Genomic DNA, 15,801 nt, shown 5'->3' on the forward strand with positions numbered 1-15,801 from the left:
GCAGCCTCCAGCTGCTATGATAGTCCAGACAGGACATTAAGCAGTGTGGGGGACAGGAGCCCAGCATGCCACTGCTATGATAGTCCAGGCATTACAGAATCTTTTCTTTACACATGAAGGGTGGGAGCTGATGGAGCTCAGCCCCCTGTTGCTATGATGAAGACGATTACCAGACCGTCTACTTATGGGCTGATGATGAGGACAGATACCAGTCCTTCTGTACTATACAATTTGCCACAAGGCTGATGATGAGGATGGAAGTGCAGTCCTACTGCACTGCACCCTCTGCCACAAGGCTGATGATGACAATGGATATCAACCATATTGCACCATTAGCCACCAAGGAGGGGGGAGAGAATACAGCAGCTCGCTACTGCAGAATTGCGTCTATCAGCAGCATTCAGTAGACATAGGGTGACATTTAAAAGAGTCAAGAGAGGATTTTTTTCCCTTTTACTTCTGGGGGTGGAGGGTGGGGTAAATTGATGAGCTATGCCCTGAACCACTACGGACAATGTGTTTGACACTACAGGCATTTGGAGCTCAGCCAAGAATGTAAATGCTTTTCGGGGACTGCAGGAACTGTGGGATAGCTTGAGTCCGGCCCCGCTCCCTCCCTCCATGAGCGTCCATTTGATTCTTTGGCTTTCCGTTACGCTTATCACGCAGCAGTGCGCTGAGTCCCTGCTATGGCATCTGTCTGGAGATTTTTAAAAATGGATTTTGATTTCGGACTGCATCGCCACCCGTGCTGATCGGAGCTCCACGCTGGGCAAACAGGAAATATTCAAAAGTTCGCCGGGCTTTTCCTGTCTACCTGGCCACTGCATCCGAGTTCAGATTGCTGTCCAGAGCGGTCAGTGGTGCACTATGGGATACCACCCGGAGGCCAATACCATCGATTTGCAGCCACACTAACCCTAATCCGATATGGCAATTCCGATATTAGCGCTACTCCTCTCGTTAGGGAGGAGTACAGAAATCGATTTAAAGAGCCCTTTATATTGATATAAAGGGCCTCTTAGTGTGGACGGGTGTGGCGTTAAATCGGTTTAATGCTCCTAAAACCGGTTTAAATGCGTAGTGTAGACCAGGCCTGAGAGTAGTATACAGTCCTGAGTCTATATAGCCCAGCCATAATTAAACCTTGGTATTTAGCCCTTTTTCCAAAATGAGATTTTGACATCCCTCATTTTGTGGTTAAGTTCCACAATTCCTCAGCCTACTTTTTTGATGACAATATTTGTTTATTGAAATGAATACTCAGTGACCAGAAGTGCAGGATAGTCAACATCTTGCAGGACTTAGATTTTACAAAGGTAGGCCTTGATCCTGTACTGAGACCTGTAAGTCTGCATCCCAGTGCCCATGAGGATCTTCACTGACCTTGATGAAACTCTGCATAGACAAGAGCATGGACCAGCGAACCCTGTTGGACAGGACAATAGTAGTTGTATCTTGCCAAGCATTCACATTGGGAAGTCGTCTTATCTCCCATTCTGTAAACTAATTCTTTATTCGTAGCACACTGCAAAGCTTCTGAATCAGTCATGTGTGACTGGGATCTTTACCCATTTCCATTGCTTTGTGATACATAAAACTGCACAAGAAATGAAGAATATGCACAGAATTCTGTTTGTGAGAAGCGAGTTGTTTTCAAGAGACACCGAACAGAGACATCTTTTAATACAGTGGAGAAGTATTCTTTTCTTCTAAGTTTGTTCACTATTTGTTGTAGAGCTATCAGAGCATTTTTTGCAGTCTACTACCAAGTCAGCATTTCTATGTTTTAAGTTTCAGTGGAAACTAAAAGGAAAATATCATGAATAAATTTTTTCATACTTTAAATATTTCTATCTATTGCTATGTTTTGTGTAAATGCACACACAATGGGGTCTCCAGATCTGTTCTCATTTTTCCTGGCATACTTAAAAAAAAATCTATTACATCAGTAACTGCACAGGAGTTAAAATAAGGACAAAGCAGGAGAATACAGACAGGCAATCACATTTTTTTTGGTCCCCACTCATGCTTTTAGAACATGTAGCATTGTCAGTACAGAGTTTTAGAACAGACCCTGTCCATTCCTTTATTTCTCATAGCTCTCCTTTCTGAGTTGTGGGTGGGGAGATCAAACTCACTTTTCTTCTTTGGCTAGCTGGTGGACTTGAATTCTTTTTAGGAACATTTACTCCCTTGGTCCCTATGTTGGGTATAGCTGCCCCACAGCACCCTCTGCTAGCTGAGCATTGTGCTGTCAGCACTCCCCACCTCAGTTTCCTTCTCCTCAGATCTCCATGCACTGGTGTGTGCTAGAGATGTGGCTTGTCCCAACAGCCGAGTCACAAAACAAAACTTAACCCATTCAGGTTAGCAAAATTCCAATTAAAAAGAGTCCCAGTAAACAAAAATGTTCTTCTGCCCTTCAGGGGCTACTCTTCCACCCACTCTTTGGGCCTTGTGCACAGCCCTGTTCTGGGATAATTCTGAGAGTTTCTCTGCATCTGGACTAGAGCACTCAGCCCCCAGACTGGTTCCCATGGAGTACCATTCTCAACCGCTACTGGGCTCTGTTTTACACATCCCTTCCTGCTTCCTTATAGAGCACTGGGGCCCCAGGCTGGTTCCCCTGGAGAACCCAGCCTCCTGAAGATCTTGGCTCAGGGCTTGTCTATAACTTAAAACTCTGCAGCGGCTCAGATGCACTGTTGTGGCTGCTCCACTGTAGCATAGACACTTCCTATGCTGATGGGAAGGGTTCTCCCGTTGGCGTAGGTAATCCACTTCCTCAAAGAGACAGTAGCTAGGTTGACAGTAGAATTGTCCCATCAACCTAGCACTGTCTATACCAGGGGTTAGGTGCGTTTAACTGCATCACTCAAGGTTGTGGAATTTTCACACCCCTGAGCAACATAATTATGCAGACCTAATTTCCTAGTGTCAACCAGGCTTACAGGCCTTCCACAGGAGCCAGCCCACCCCCAGTGGTTCAAAACTCCAGACAGCTTTCTCAGCCCTCTAGTAAGGCCCAGATGTACATTATCTATCACCCTATGCCCATAACCCCATCCCCTCAGGCTGAGAAGCAGTAAATTAATGATGGCACAGGTATGGCTGGCCCCATCTCCCCTTAAAGGGTCCAGTCATCTCATTCTCTTCCAATGTCATGTTGTCCTGGTCTGTACCCTCACTTGAAACTGGGCGGTTTCAAAGTGAGGACCAGCATGTCTTCCCCCCACCCCAAAATCCTAGGGTAGGTCTCCCCTTCGGCTGCCACCACCCGGTCAATTCCGTGGGCCGGGACACCCCTGTTCCCCCCTTGGGAACACAGATCAATTCACAGAGGAGGAACCTTCCCCCTCCCCCCTCTTCCCTCTCTCCAGCCTGTTCCGGAGACAGAGGTGCCTGGATTCAAACGCCTTGAATCTCTACACACAGGGAAGCAGCCCACTTCCCCCTCCCCTTCCCCTGAATTTCCCCAAGGGAAGGAATTAACCAAGTCCAAAGAAAAGAAAAGAATTTATTAAGAGAACAAAAGAAAATACAGAATCTCTATGAATCCAAGCTGGGCACTCATAGGGTATAACCTTGCTAAGTTCTGGAGAGATTCCTCTCTCTTTCTCAGTACAACCAGTACAAGCAGAATTAAGGATAATCAATAACAAACACACAGAATTGCAAACATAGGATTATTAGATAAGGACACAAAGTATCTTTCTAATACTCACTATCTTGACTAGAAGAAATTAGTTCAGAAAGGTGGAACTTGTAGGGACTTGATTAACTCGTCTGGTCTCTTGAACTCCAAACGGCCAAAGACAAAGACCCCCCCAAACAGAGAGAAAAAGTTCCCTCCTAGGAGTTTCAAAATCTCTTCCCTGATTGGTCCTCAGGTCAGGTGCCCACCAGGTACTATGCTTTAACCCTTTACTAACTATTCATGACACGCCCCCCAAATCGTCACAGTGGGATCCACTGGCGGCGATTTCCTCCTAGAACTGTAAAACAACCAGAGAAATAAAACACATGCACTATTACATCGACTACTAAGCATGAAAACATATTAAGAACAGTTTTTAGCCACTTGATTCTGGGAAACTTTCACGAGAGAGTGCATCAGCAACTTTGTTGGAAGCTCCTGAAATGTGTTGAATGTCAAAGTCAAAGTCTTGGAGAGCTAAGCTCCAGCGGAGAAGTTTCTTGTTGTTTCCCTTGTTGGTGTGAAGCCACTTTAGCGCAGCATGGTCAGTTTGTAGTTGGAACTGCCGGCCCCAAACGTATGGGCGTAGCTTTTCCAAGGCATACACAATGGCGTAACATTCTTTTTCACTGATGGACCAGTGGCTTTCCCTCTCAGACAGTTTCTTGCTGAGAAACACGACAGGATGGAAGTTGTGATCCGGTCCTTCCTGCATTAGTACCGCTCCTACCCCACGTTCAGATGCATCAGTGGTAACTAGGAAGGGTTTGTCAAAGTCTGGGGCCCTTAATACAGGGTCCGACATGAGCATCGCCTTAAGCTGGGTAAAGGCTTCCTGACACTCATCAGTCCACTTAACTGCATTTGGCTGGGTTTTTCTGGTCAGATCAGTTAGTGGAGCAGCGATTTGGCTGTAGTGTGGTACAAATCGCCTGTAATCATAGAATCATAGAATCATAGAATCATAGATCAGAAGGGACCAATATGATCATCTAGTCTGACCTCCTGCAAGATGCAGGCCACATTAGCCGATCTCCCCACTCCATTAGCAAGCGACCCCTGCCCCATGCTTCGGAGGAAGGCGAAAAACCTCCAGGGCCACAGCCAATCTACCCTGGAGGAAAATTCCTTCCCGACCCCAAATATGGCGGTCAGCTGAACCCCGAGCATGCGGGCAAGACTCTCCAGCCATACCCTCTGGAAAAAGGTTAAGAATAACATATCATTGACCCATTGTACTATTTACCAGAGTGGCACTTAATTAACCTATTGACTAAGCCCGGTATCCTATCATACCATCTCCTCCATAAACTTATCTAGCTTAGTCTTAAAGTCATGGAGGTCCTTCGCCCCCACTGTTTCCCTCGGTAGGCTGTTCCAGTATTGCACTCCCCTGATAGTTAGAAACCTTCGTCTAATTTCTAGCCTAAATTTCCTAACTGACAATTTATATCCGTTTGTCCTCGTGTCCACATTAGCACTGAGCTGAAATAATTCCTCTCCTTCCCTGGTATTTATCCCTCTGATATATTTAAAGAGTGTAATCATATCTCCTCTTATCCTTCTTTTGGTTAAGGAAAACAAACCGAGCTCCTCAAGTCTCCTTTCATATGACAGGCCTTCCATTCCTCGGACCATTCTAGTGGCCCTTCTTTGTACCTGTTCCAGTTTGAATTCATCCTTCTTAAACATGGGAGACCAAAACTGCACACAATACTCCAAATGAGGTCTCACCAACGCCTTATATATAACGGGACTAGCACTTCCTTATCCCTACTAGAAATACCTCGCCTAATGCATCCCAATACCGCATTTGCTTTCTTAACGGCCACATCACATTGCCTGCTCATGGTCATCCTACGATCAACCAGGACTCCTAGGTCCTTCTCCTCCTCCGTTACTTGCAACTGGTGCGTCCCTAGCTTATAACTAAAATTCTTGTTAGTCATCCCTAAATGCATAACCTTACACTTCTCACTATTGAATTTCATCCTGTTACTAATACTCCAGCTTACAAGGTCATCCAAATCTCCCTGGAGGATATCCCGATCCTTTTCCGAATTGGCAATACCTCCCAACTTGGTGTCGTCCAAACTTTATCAGCCCACTCCTACTCTTGGTTCCCAGGTCAGCAATAAATAGATTGAATAAAATTGGACCCAAACCGAACCTTGAGGAACTCCACTAGTGACCCCCTCCAACCTGACAGTTCCCCTTCAATACTACCCTCTGCAGTCTCCCTTTAACCAGCTCCTTATCCACCTCTGGATTTTCATTTCAATCCCCATCCTTTCCAATTTAACCAGTAATTCCTCATGTGGTACCGTATCAAACGCCTTACTGAAATCTAGATATATTAGATCCACTGCATTTCCCTTGTCTAAAAATCTGTTACTTTCTCAAAGAAGGAGATCAGGTTGGTTTGGCACGATCTACCTTTCGTAAATCCATGCTGTAAACTATCCCAGTTGCCATCGGCCTCCTGCTCCGTAACCACTCTCTCTTTTAAAATTTTTTCCATGACTTTGCATACTACAGATGTTAAACTAACAGGCCTGTAGTTACCCGGGTCACTTTTTTCCCTTCTTGAATATAGGAACTACATTAGCTAATCTCCAGTCCAACGGTACAATCCCCGAATTTAGAGATTTATTAAAAATCATCGCTAACGGGCTAGCAATATCACTCGCTAGTTCCCTTAATATTCTAGGATGAAGATTATCCGGGCCCCCCGATTTACTTCCGTTAAGCTGTTCAAGTTTGGCTTTCACCTCCGATACCATAATGTCTACCCCCATATCCTCATTCCCATCGGTCCCTGTATCACTATTCCTTAGCCCTTCATTAGCCTCATTGAAGACCGAGGCAAAATATTCGTTCAGATATTGTGCCATTCCAAGATTATCCCTAATCTCCACTCCGTTCAAAGTTTTAAGCGGTCCCACTTCTTCTTTCTTGGTTTTCTTCCTATTTATATGGCTAAAAAACCTTTTGCTATTGGTTTTTATCCTTCGCTAAGTCCATCTCCACCCGTCGTTTTGCCTTTCTCACTGCTTCCCTACACCCTCTGACCTCAATAAGGTAGGTTTCTTTGCTGATCCCTCCCATTTTCCAGTCCTTGTACGCTTTCTGTTTTCTTAATGACCCTCTGAGACGCTTGCTCATCCAGCTCGGTCTAAAACTGCTACCTACGAGCCGTTTTCCCTTTCTTGGGATACATGCCTCTGACATCTCCTGCAACTTCAACCTGAAGTAACCCCAGGCGTCATCTGCCCTTAGATCCCTAAATATGTTAGGCCAGTCTACTTCCTAACTAGTCGCCTTAGTTTAGTAAAGTTAGCCCTTTTGAAATCATAAACCCTAGTCTCAGATGCACTATTGATTATCCTCTCATTTATTTTGAAACGAATTAGCTCATGATCACTGAGCCAAGGTTGTCCCCTACAACTATTTCCTCAACAAGGTCCTCGTTGCTCACCAAAACCAGATCTAAAATGGCATCCCCCCTCGTCGGTTCAGCAATCACTTGATGAAGGAATTCATCAGCTATCACGTCTAGGAAAAGCTGAGCCCTATTATTGTTACTAGCATTTGTTTCCCAATCTATATCCGGGAAGTTAAAATCCCCCATGATCAAGCAGTTCCTATTAGTGTTTACCTCCTTAAAAACATTAAAGAGCTCTCTATCCGTCTCTAGGGTAGATCCCGGTATATAGCACACCCCAATCACTATCCCGGGTGAGGATCTAGTTGTTTTCTTCCCCATTGTGACCTTTGCCCAGACAGAATCGTTTTTATCCATTGAATTCTAGTTATTTCATTACATTTCACCTCATTATTGATATACAATGCTACTCCCCCCCCTTTACCTTTGCATCGGTCTTTCCTAAACAGCACATACCCTTCCATACCTGTACTCCAGTCATGGCTACTGTTCCACCATGTTTGGTTATTCCTACGATATCCGGCTTCAATTCTCGGACCAAGAGCTCCAGTTCCTCCATTTTATTACCTAAGCTTCTTGCATTGGTGAACAAACATCCTAATTTTTGCTGTTGGGCTCCTCTCACTCTTTTCACCCAACTCGGTAGGGACACAGTACTACCAGCATGACCTGTAGATCTAGTATCCGTCCCCCCCCTCTTCCTTACACCTGCCTGCCCCCTCTGGCTATATCTGTTGTTATCTTGTTGTTCTCGCTCCCAATGTATAAATTTGGCGTGGAGAGCACCAGGACCTCTCCCAACCGTCTCCCTCAGTGTCTAGTTTAAAGCTCTTTTAATCAGGTGAGCCAGCCTCCCTCCTAGAAGTCTACTTCCTTCCCTACTTAGGTGGAGCCCATCCCGTGAGAACAGTTGTCTGTCCCCAAAAGCCTCCCAGTGCCCATACATCCCAAAGCCCTCCTTGTAACACCACTCCCTCAGCCAACTGTTAATCGTCACTATCTTCTCACCCCTTTGGCGCCCTTCCCTAGGAACAGGTAGGATCCCACTGAAGATCACCTGAGCCTCAATTTCCTTGAGCGTCTTACCCAACCTGGCATAGTCTCCCTTGATCCTGTCTAGCGAGAATCTAGCAGTATCATTCGTTCCCACATGAAGGATGATCAAAGGATTCTTACCTGCTCCTCTTAGGATCCTTTTCAACCTCAGGTCCACATCCCGTATTTTAGCGCCCGGTAGACAGCACACCCTTCTGTTTTCCGGATCGGCCCTGGTCACAGGCCTATCCACCCTTCTCAGTATGGAATCCCCAATCACGTAGACCTGCCTTTGCCTGGGGACAGTGCGGTCTGCTAACCTATCCCCTGTCCCCCCTCGTCGCACGCTCCTTCCATTCCTATCGTCCCTTATGGTTCCCCTTAAGCCATCCTGTAACCTCCCTGGGCCCAAACTTGGTGCTGTCTCCATAGACTCCTCCCCTCTTTCTATGGGACTGGCCGCTCGTCTCTTTTTCCTTGGCCTCCCACCATCAGCTACCCCCTGCTGTACCCCTTCCTCATTCTCCAAACCTTCATACCTGTTCCTTAGCTCTATTTCCCCCTCACTGGCTCTCCTTTTCCTCTGCCTGCTTCTTACGGTCACATGCTTCCACTGCCCATCTTCCTTGTCTGGTGGTCCCCCCTCGTTGGCCTTAGCCCCTGCTTCCCCCTTTGCCCCTGGGCGTTCCCCTTCTGTTACTGCTTGCCATTGCTCCATCAGCTGCTCGAACCCCCTTCTATTCTCTATCAGGGTTTCTACCTGCAGCTCTAGGCCCTGGATCTTTTCCTCCAGCAGCTCTATTAGGCGGCACTTCATGCATACATAGTACTGCTCTGGGTCCCCCGCTAGGACCAGGTACATACCGCAGCTGCTGCATGCTCTCATCCTCGGGGTGTCCTCCAGGGCTTGGCTCATGCTGTCCCGGCCTCGCTTGGTGCTTGTACCTGGGGGGACACAGGGGACAATGCGCCGCCCCCTTCCACCTCCCCCTGCAAACTCCCACTCAAAACTCCCCTGTTAGCCGCCCTGTTGGCCGGCTCCTGGGCCGCTGCGATCAGCTGTGCCGCTGCCTGGCTGGGCGGCCGCTTTTATAGGCCCCCTCCTCCGCCTAGCTCCGCCCCCTAATCAGGGCTCAGCAGTCTGCCCCGACAGAGAGAGACACAAGCACCCCAAAGACAGACGCAAACACAAAATACCTGGCTCCTCCAATGGGAACTCCCACTCAAAACTCCCCTGTTAGCCGCCCTGTTGGCCGGCTCCTGGGCCGCTGCGATCAGCTGTGCCGCTGCCTGGCTGGGCGGCCGCTTTTATAGGCCCCCTCCTCCGCCTAGCTCCGCCCCCTAATCAGGGCTCAGCAGTCTGCCCCGACAGAGAGACACAAGCACCCCAAAGACAGACGCAAACACAAAATACCTGGCTCCTCCAATGGGAACTCCCACTCAAAACTCCCTGTTAGCCGCCCTGTTGGCCGGCTCCTGGGCGCTGCGATCAGCTGTGCCGCTGCCTGGCTGGGCGGCCGCTTTATAGGCCCTCCTCCGCCTAGCTCCGCCCCTAATCAGGGCTCAGCAGTCTGCCCGACAGAGAGAGACACAAGCACCCCAAAGACAGACGCAAACACAAAATACCTGGCTCCTCCAATGGGAACTCCCACTCAAAACTCCCCTGTTAGCCGCCCTGTTGGCCGGCTCCTGGGCCGCTGCGATCAGCTGTGCCGCTGCCTGGCTGGGCGGCCGCTTATAGGCCCCCTCCTCCGCCTAGCTCCGCCCCCTAATCAGGGCTCAGCAGTCTGCCCCGACAGAGAGACACAAGCACCCCAAAGACAGACGCAAACACAAAATACCTGGCTCCTCCAATGGGAACTCCCACTCAAAACTCCCTGTTAGCCGCCCTGTTGGCCGGCTCCTGGGCCGCTGCGATCAGCTGTGCCGCTGCCTGGCTGGGCGGCCGCTTTATAGGCCCCCTCCTCCGCCTAGCTCCGCCCCCTAATCAGGGCTCAGCAGTCTGCCCCGACAGAGAGAGACACAAGCACCCCAAAGACAGACGCAAACACAAAATACCTGGCTCCTCCAATGGGAACTCCCACTCAAAACTCCCCTGTTAGCCGCCCTGTTGGCCGGCTCCTGGGCCGCTGCGATCAGCTGTGCCGCTGCCTGGCTGGGCGGCCGCTTTATAGGCCCCCTCCTCCGCCTAGCTCCGCCCCCTAATCAGGGCTCAGCAGTCTGCCCCGACAGAGAGAGACACAAGCACCCCAAAGACAGACGCAAACACAAAATACCTGGCTCCTCCAATGGGAACTCCCACTCAAAACTCCCTGTTAGCCGCCCTGTTGGCCGGCTCCTGGGCCGCTGCGATCAGCTGTGCCGCTGCCTGGCTGGGCGGCCGCTTATAGGCCCCTCCTCCGCCTAGCTCCGCCCCCTAATCAGGGCTCAGCAGTCTGCCCCGACAGAGAGAGACACAAGCACCCCAAAGACAGACGCAAACACAAAATACCTGGCTCCTCCAATGGGAACTCCCACTCAAAACTCCCTGTTAGCCGCCCTGTTGGCCGGCTCCCGGGCCGCTGCGATCAGCTGTGCCGCTGCCTGGCTGGGCGGCCGCTTATAGGCCCCTCCTCCGCCTAGCTCCGCCCCCTAATCAGGGCTCAGCAGTCTGCCCCGACAGAGAGAGACACAAGCACCCCAAAGACAGACGCAAACACAAAATACCTGGCTCCTCCAATGGGAACTCCCACTCAAAACTCCTGTTAGCCGCCCTGTTGGCCGGCTCCTGGGCCGCTGCGATCAGCTGTGCCGCTGCCTGGCTGGGCGGCCGCTTATAGGCCCTCCTCCGCCTAGCTCCGCCCCCTAATCAGGGCTCAGCAGTCTGCCCCGACAGAGAGAGACACAAGCACCCCAAAGACAGACGCAAACACAAAATACCTGGCTCCTCCAATGGGAACTCCCACTCAAAACTCCCTGTTAGCCGCCCTGTTGGCCGGCTCCTGGGCGCTGCGATCAGCTGTGCCGCTGCCTGGCTGGGCGGCCGCTTATAGGCCCCCTCCTCCGCCTAGCTCCGCCCCCTAATCAGGGCTCAGCAGTCTGCCCCGACAGAGAGACACAAGCACCCCAAAGACAGACGCAAACACAAAATACCTGGCTCCTCCAATGGGAACTCCCACTCAAAACTCCCCTGTTAGCCGCCCTGTTGGCCGGCTCCTGGGCCGCTGCGATCAGCTGTGCCGCTGCCTGGCTGGGCGGCCGCTTTATAGGCCCCTCCTCCGCCTAGCTCCGCCCCCTAATCAGGGCTCAGCAGTCTGCCCCGACAGAGAGAGACACAAGCACCCCAAAGACAGACGCAAACACAAAATACCTGGCTCCTCCAATGGGAACTCCCACTCAAAACTCCCCTGTTAGCCGCCCTGTTGGCCGGCTCCTGGGCCGCTGCGATCAGCTGTGCCGCTGCCTGGCTGGGCGGCCGCTTATAGGCCCCCTCCTCCGCCTAGCTCCGCCCCTAATCAGGGCTCAGCAGTCTGCCCCGACAGAGAGACACAAGCACCCCAAAGACAGACGCAAACACAAAATACCTGGCTCCTCCAATGGGAACTCCCACTCAAAACTCCCCTGTTAGCCGCCCTGTTGGCCGGCTCCTGGGCCGCTGCGATCAGCTGTGCCGCTGCCTGGCTGGGCGGCCGCTGGTATAGGCCCCCTCCTCCGCCTAGCTCCGCCCCTAATCAGGGCTCAGCAGTCTGCCCCGACAGAGAGACACAAGCACCCCAAAGACAGACGCAAACACAAAATACCTGGCTCCTCCAATGGGAACTCCTACTCAAAACTCCCTGTTAGCCGCCCTGTTGGCCGGCTCCTGGGCGCTGCGATCAGCTGTGCCGCTGCCTGGCTGGGCGGCCGCTTATAGGCCCCCCTCCTCCGCCTAGCTCCGCCCCCTAATCAGGGCTCAGCAGTCTGCCCCGACAGAGAGAGACACAAGCACCCCAAAGACAGACGCAAACACAAAATACCTGGCTCCTCCAATGGGAACTCCCACTCAAAACTCCCTGTTAGCCGCCCTGTTGGCCGGCTCCTGGGCCGCTGCGATCAGCTGTGCCGCTGCCTGGCTGGGCGGCCGCTTATAGGCCCCCTCCTCTGCCTAGCTCCGCCCCTAATCAGGGCTCAGCAGTCTGCCCCGACAGAGAGACACAAGCACCCCAAAGACAGACGCAAACACAAAATACCTGGCTCCTCCAATGGGAACTCCCACTCAAAACTCCCTGTTAGCCGCCCTGTTGGCCGGCTCCTGGGCCGCTGCGATCAGCTGTGCCGCTGCCTGGCTGGGCGGCCGCTTTATAGGCCCCCTCCTCCGCCTAGCTCCGCCCCTAATCAGGGCTCAGCAGTCTGCCCCGACAGAGAGACACAAGCACCCCAAAGACAGACGCAAACACAAAATACCTGGCTCCTCCAATGGGAACTCCCACTCAAAACTCCCCTGTTAGCCGCCCTGTTGGCCGGCTCCTGGGCCGCTGCGATCAGCTGTGCCGCTGCCTGGCTGGGCGGCCGCTTTATAGGCCCCTCGTCCGCCTAGCTCCGCCCCTAATCAGGGCTCAGCAGTCTGCCCCGACAGAGAGACACAAGCACCCCAAAGACAGACGCAAACACAAAATACCTGGCTCCTCCAATGGGAACTCCCACTCAAAACTCCTGTTAGCCGCCCTGTTGGCCGGCTCCTGGGCCTGCGATCAGCTGTGCCGCTGCCTGGCTGGGCGGCCGCTTATAGGCCCTCCTCCGCCTAGCTCCGCCCCTAATCAGGGCTCAGCAGTCTGCCCCGACAGAGAGACACAAGCACCCCAAAGACAGACGCAAACACAAAATACCTGGCTCCTCCAATGGGAACTCCCACTCAAAACTCCCCTGTTAGCCGCCCTGTTGGCCGGCTCCTGGGCCGCTGCGATCAGCTGTGCCGCTGCCTGGCTGGGCGGCCGCTTATAGGCCCCCTCCTCCGCCTAGCTCCGCCCCTAATCAGGGCTCAGCAGTCTGCCCCGACAGAGAGACACAAGCACCCCAAAGACAGACGCAAACACAAAATACCTGGCTCCTCCAATGGGAACTCCCACTCAAAACTCCCTGTTAGCCGCCCTGTTGGCCGGCTCCTGGGCCGCTGCGATCAGCTGTGCCGCTGCCTGGCTGGGCGGCCGCTTTATAGGCCCCCTCCTCCGCCTAGCTCCGCCCCTAATCAGGGCTCAGCAGTCTGCCCGACAGAGAGACACAAGCACCCCAAAGACAGACGCAAACACAAAATACCTGGCTCCTCCAATGGGAACTCCCACTCAAAACTCCCTGTTAGCCGCCCTGTTGGCCGGCTCCTGGGCCGCTGCGATCAGCTGTGCCGCTGCCTGGCTGGGCGGCCGCTTATAGGCCCCCTCCTCCGCCTAGCTCCGCCCCCTAATCAGGGCTCAGCAGTCTGCCCCGACAGAGAGAGACACAAGCACCCCAAAGACAGACGCAAACACAAAATACCTGGCTCCTCCAATGGGAACTCCCACTCAAAACTCCCTGTTAGCCGCCCTGTTGGCCGGCTCCTGGGCCGCTGCGATCAGCTGTGCCGCTGCCTGGCTGGGCGGCCGCTTATAGGCCCCCTCCTCCGCCTAGCTCCGCCCCTAATCAGGGCTCAGCAGTCTGCCCCGACAGAGAGACACAAGCACCCCAAAGACAGACGCAAACACAAAATACCTGGCTCCTCCAATGGGAACTCCCACTCAAAACTCCCCTGTTAGCCGCCCTGTTGGCCGGCTCCTGGGCCGCTGCGATCAGCTGTGCCGCTGCCTGGCTGGGCGGCTGCTTTTATAGGCCCCCTCCTCCGCCTAGCTCCGCCCCCTAATCAGGGCTCAGCAGTCTGCCCCGACAGAGAGAGACACAAGCACCCCAAAGACAGACGCAAACACAAAATACCTGGCTCCTCCAATGGGAACTCCCACTCAAAACTCCCTGTTAGCCGCCCTGTTGGCCGGCTCCTGGGCGCTGCGATCAGCTGTGCCGCTGCCTGGCTGGGCGGCCGCTTTTATAGGCCCCCTCCTCCGCCCAGCTCCGCCCCCTAATCAGGGCTCAGCAGTCTGCCCCGACAGAGAGAGACACAAGCACCCCAAAGACAGACGCAAACACAAAATACCTGGCTCCTCCAATGGGAACTCCCACTCAAAACTCCCTGTTAGCCGCCCTGTTGGCCGGCTCCTGGGCGCTGCGATCAGCTGTGCCGCTGCCTGGCTGGGCGGCCGCTTATAGGCCCCCTCCTCCGCCTAGCTCCGCCCCCTAATCAGGGCTCAGCAGTCTGCCCCGACAGAGAGAGACACAAGCACCCCAAAGACAGACGCAAACACAAAATACCTGGCTCCTCCAATGGGAACTCCCACTCAAAACTCCTGTTAGCCGCCCTGTTGGCCGGCTCCTGGGCGCTGCGATCAGCTGTGCCGCTGCCTGGCTGGGCGGCCGCTTTATAGGCCCCCTCCTCCGCCTAGCTCCGCCCCCTAATCAGGGCTCAGCAGTCTGCCCCGACAGAGAGAGACACAAGCACCCCAAAGACAGACGCAAACACAAAATACCTGGCTCCTCCAATGGGAACTCCCACTCAAAACTCCCTGTTAGCCGCCCTGTTGGCCGGCTCCTGGGCCGCTGCGATCAGCTGTGCCGCTGCCTGGCTGGGCGGCCGCTTATAGGCCCTCCTCCGCCTAGCTCCGCCCCTAATCAGGGCTCAGCAGTCTGCCCCGACAGAGAGACACAAGCACCCCAAAGACAGACGCAAACACAAAATACCTGGCTCCTCCAATGGGAACTCCCACTCAAAACTCCCCTGTTAGCCGCCCTGTTGGCCGGCTCCTGGGCCGCTGCGATCAGCTGTGCCGCTGCCTGGCTGGGCGGCCGCTTATAGGCCCCTCCTCCGCCTAGCTCCGCCCCTAATCAGGGCTCAGCAGTCTGCCCGACAGAGAGAGACACAAGCACCCCAAAGACAGACGCAAACACAAAATACCTGGCTCCTCCAATGGGAACTCCCACTCAAAACTCCCCTGTTAGCCGCCCTGTTGGCCGGCTCCTGGGCCGCTGCGATCAGCTGTGCCGCTGCCTGGCTGGGCGGCCGCTTATAGGCCCCCTCCTCCGCCTAGCTCCGCCCCCTAATCAGGGCTCAGCAGTCTGCCCCGACAGAGAGAGACACAAGCACCCCAAAGACAGACGCAAACACAAAATACCTGGCTCCTCCAATGGGAACTCCCACTCAAAACTCCCCTGTTAGCCGCCCTGTTGGCCGGCTCCTGGGCCGCTGCGATCAGCTGTGCCGCTGCCTGGCTGGGCGGCCGCTTATAGGCCCCCTCCGCCTAGCTCCGCCCCCTAATCAGGGCTCAGCAGTCTGCCCCGACAGAGAGAGACACAAGCACCCCAAAGACAGACGCAAACACAAAATACCTGGCTCCTCCAATGGGAACTCCCACTCAAAACTCCCTGTTAGCCGCCCTGTTGGCCGGCTCCTGGGCCGCTGCGATCAGCTGAGCCGCTGCCTGGCAGGGCGGCCCCAATTATAGGCCCCCTCCTCCGACGCGCTCCGCCCCCGAATCAGGGCTCAGCAGTCTGCCCCGCCAGAGAGACACAAGCACCCCAAAGACAG

This window comes from Mauremys reevesii, linkage group 1 (assembly GCF_016161935.1).
Source record: "Mauremys reevesii isolate NIE-2019 linkage group 1, ASM1616193v1, whole genome shotgun sequence".
NCBI lineage: Eukaryota > Metazoa > Chordata > Testudines > Geoemydidae > Mauremys > Mauremys reevesii.